Here is a 4,500-nt window from a genome sequence, read left to right as displayed (position 1 = left end):
TTCTTCCATGCAAGTGATATAAATGTAGTTTGAGGACAGAGTTACCTTGACCCAATGTCACACGAAATAAGCATCTGTTACCCAAACTATGTTTAGAAGAAAACTTGATCTGTATCACTTTTAAGAACCACCTATATTTAAATACCATGATTGTTTCTTTAAAATTAATTAACCAGAACACAGCAGTATTTTTAGACAAATGGCAACAGCAATGTTTTCCTATAGAAAGTTAAGCCTATTTTAGTATGCTCTAAATAATCAAGTGCCACTGTGTTTACTCTGATTGAAAAATAGTAACCAAACCCCGTAACACCCATTTAAATCAGACTTGCTGGACTTGTGAGTGATCTGTGTCACCTTACCCTTCTTTCAGAAATATGTTACGGAAGGGCAGAGAACTTTCTGTAGTTTGGCCACCGGGTCATTTGAATACTCACACAACAGAAGCTAGTTTTCAACTGCACTCCCTCCCGACCCCCACCCCCACCCCCAGTTCTCTCCTGAGAATTGTATCTTGAAGTTGTTTAGTTGAAAACTTAAATGGTAAAGGGACTGGAAATGGTATTTAGAATTCTGTAAGGGGATAAGGAATTGAGGGCAGGCCCCTGAGAATAGTGTGTGGTGACAGACGAATACAATTATGGTCTCAAAACTGACCGCTGAGAATCCATGAACCAAGGAGGAGGCTGTAAAAAGAATTGGTGCCCTTTTGCTGAGAGTCTTGGTTCCTCTGCTACATTCCACAGACAGCTCAATAGAACAAAGAAAGACAAACATGCACACTGAATGCGAAACCAGTTCAGAAGAAGAAAGGTTAATTAATAGCAGAGATGGTAAGGTTACACTGAAATCCAAGAATAAGACCTTCTTAAGGACACCACTGAAAAGCAGAGCATGAAAGGATCATAAAGGGCAACGGGCACACATAGAGGAGAAAAAGTTAGATTTTGTTATGTCGTACAGTCTAAATTTTTAAAGAGCTCCTAAGATGTGACCGCGAAAATGTACAAATGTATCTTGAGCCCAGAGTTCATAGCTTCCCTATAGGATTCTATTAGTGAATTAGAAATGAAACATTTCTGTTAAAATGTGATTTTATCAGCTGCTTCATGTTCAATGGGTTTTGAATATTTGTGGCTAATATCATAATTGTTCTTTTCTGAATTGTCAATTCAAAGTGTGCTCACATCTATTATCACATTACTGTTTTCTTATCTATTTGTCTGAGGCATTTAAACTAAACACAGTTAAATTAAACATAGTTTTATTTTAATATTTTGACATATAGCTATTTTTTAAACTGTGGTTTCCTTATATTGAGAAGTTGTGATGTTTTATGATAAAAATCTATTGACACTCTTCTTTGGGAGTTCTTACATTACTTTTAAACTCAGAAAATTCCCCTGTCCTGAATATTTTATGATATCTCCATAATATAAATACATCATATATATTATAAATATATATTAGAGAAATATGTAATTTTCTAGCAGTTGTTACTAGTACAATTAGAACCTTATTATCATTAGAAAATCATCTTAAATTTGTTCATTTTGTTTCTGTCTTAATTTGAAAATAGGTTTTATTAATAAGACAGTTTATTCATGCCCTCAGATTTTCTTATGAAACAAGTGCAAAGAGATAGAAGAAAATGATAGAGGAAACAATATTGCCTATTTTATTAAGAATGTTCAAAAGGAACCTATTGAGTAACATTAATAATATAGTAGAATTCTTGAGGGCAATAATTTCTTCAAAACCATTATAAAACACTATATCTTTTAAAATTATGCATGTAACAAAAATAACAGAAAGAAACATGGCATCTGCACTGCTAAGCAACAACCTGAGAATAGGGAATTGTTAAAATGATCTTTTCTATATAACATATACATGAAATGTGTACAGCAAAATCCCTTAGCATAACTATAACTTATAATATGTAAATACTGTAAGTGGAAATTATTTTAGAATAATAGGGGACTCTAATCCAATTTCTCTTGTTATTGCTGAAGATATTATAACACAGCAGAAATTTTCAAACTGCTCCATGTGGTATTTTGAAATTCATCCCAACCATAGGGTGAGTGACCTGCAGTGTGGACAGAATGGCAAAGCCCAAGGGTTCCACGTTTCCTAAGTGTCAGGATCTACTTCAGTGATCTCCTGATCCAGGGCAGGACTTCAGGAACATAATTATCTCTCCTTTCTTGCTCTCCCTCCCACAGCTTGCCTGAGATACCTCTCACAGGGCCTCTGCAACCGCCTCATCAGATGTGTGCACAGCCTGCTATCTTGTTGAGAAGCTTTTTGCCGGGTGGAAATAATGGCTTTCCTCACACGTGTGCTTGTTGGTGTGGGAGTTGTTGCCCAGGAGCGTGTAGTACTTCTCAGTGATGATCAGACCACCTTCCTCACAGTTTTAGAGCAAGCGCAGCCCATGTTGGCAGATCCTCACAAAAGGAAAGTAGTTAAGAGGGATTTGGAATAGATGGTAAATTACTGAAATGTAAAAGTCATAAAAGGGTCATCACAAGCATGTTTCACTCTAAACAGACACGGGAGTAGGATGTGGTATAATATGGGCCAGAATAGAGTCCTGTCCAAACAAACAAGGATAGAGTCTGTGATGGTGCTTGATGTTCTGTTTATTACGATTATCTACAGGAGCATGAGGGTACGGACTATAAAACTGAGGCAGAATTATGTGCTACATGATTCTCTTCTTGATAATCATGGAAAAACACTTTAATTAAAAGAGTAACGTGTGACAGCAAAAATATTATTTGAGAACTAAGTCAAGGCTTTAGACTGAACCATGCTGCCTGACTAAATAGTTATTAAATCATAAATAGGAGTTGTAAATATACAACATAAAATAATGATAATAGTAAGGAAGATGATAATGATAAAAAATATGCAGTATGCACCAAGCATTGCACTGAGAATTTGAGATACACTTAGGTCACTTAATCTCCACAAAAACTCTATAAACAAAGTACTAACATACCTCCTATACGTTTTTATTTAGCTTTTTTTTTTTAATTTGGACTAAAAACTTTTAAAGATACAATAAGGGGGGAAATCAGGATATGGATCTAATTCTGTCTGATTTTACTATGCCATGCAGGTATTTATTACTTCTAAAAAATATTTTAGGTTTTCTTTTTCACGCATGTGGTAAGCTATATTTTTAAAATGTAAGAGAATAATCACATAATTCAGGAGCGTGGTACCTGTGGGAGGGATGAGGTGAGGATGAAGTACAAAGGAGCACATAGAGAGTTAATATTATCTGCAGTCTTCTGCTTCTTAAGTTTGGTGTTAGTTTCATGGGTGTTTGCTCTATACTTACTAGCAAAATGTCACATTTATTATTCTCATGTATATATATATATACATATACATATGTACACACATATATATATACACATATAATAAATAATAAAACTGTTTCCAAAGTAGCTACAAAATTTTCTTAATTTAAAAACCCATTTAAGAGTGCCTGGGTGACTCAGTCGGTTACGTGTTCGATGTCAGCTCAGGTCATGATCGCATGGTTCATGAGTTCAAGCCCTGCTTCAGGCTCTGTGCTGACAGCTCAGAGCCTGGAGTCTGCTTCAGATTCTGTGTCTTCATTTCTCTCTGCCCCTCACCGACTCGCACTCTGTCTCTCTCTCTCTCTGTCTCTCTCTCTCTCTCTCAAAAATAAAATAAACATTAAAAAATAAATAAATAAGAATACAAGTCCATTTAGATAATATAAAGTATATATGTGGACAATTGGGCCCACCCAGAACTTTGTGTTCAAAATTCTGGATATAGAGAGTGCAAATGAGATAAAATTCTTTTCAGAAAGCGGCTTAGTCAGGATTATGCATGGTATTATTGGAATATATTATGTCATGATGAACAAACCCCATAGAAAGTGTATAATTTAATACATAACTTAGTTTTTATTCTTTTTTAAATTTTTTTTAATGTTTTATTTATTTTTGAGAGAGAGACAGCATGAGCAAGGGAGGGTCAGAGACAGAGGGAGAGATTTTGAAGACAGGCTCCAGGCTCTGAGCTGGCTGTCAGCACAGAGCCTGATGCGGGGCTTGAACCATGAGCCACGAGATCATGACCTGATCCGAAGTCGGATGCTTAATCGACTGAATTCTTATCACATATACTGCAAAAAAAAATGCTTTGTCTATAACATCTTACTTTCTCCATGAGCTCTCAGTTTTGAAATATTCATTGAATTGACAGAAAATACAACAAATTTCCTTTCACTAGCCTTCACATGAATTATTTTGTTATGCAAGCACACAGACACACACATGCACACACATACTCATAAATGACAGCATTGTCTAAACAAAGGACAAAAAGAGATACTGGTGTATAAGGAAAATGTAACTGATATGTTACATCATGGTGGACTTACTCCATAACTCTTGCTAACTAGTTCTGGAGACAAATATAGTATGTAGTTAAGTATACAACATTGGT

The 4,500-nt window shown here is 35.4% G+C and overlaps 1 pseudogene; it reads right to left on the bottom strand.

Annotated features, from left to right (window-relative positions):
* Positions 1 to 2,038: 2,038 nt before the first annotated feature.
* Positions 2,039 to 2,442, bottom strand: LOC115305508 (annotated as a pseudogene).
* Between the last annotated feature and the right edge of the window lie 2,058 nt (positions 2,443 to 4,500).

The sequence above is a fragment of the Suricata suricatta genome, chromosome 10 (assembly GCF_006229205.1).
Source record: "Suricata suricatta isolate VVHF042 chromosome 10, meerkat_22Aug2017_6uvM2_HiC, whole genome shotgun sequence".
NCBI classification, from domain to species: Eukaryota; Metazoa; Chordata; class Mammalia; order Carnivora; family Herpestidae; genus Suricata; species Suricata suricatta.
The sequence above is the reverse complement of the archived record's forward strand: the minus strand, read 5'-3'. Positions and strand labels throughout refer to the sequence as shown.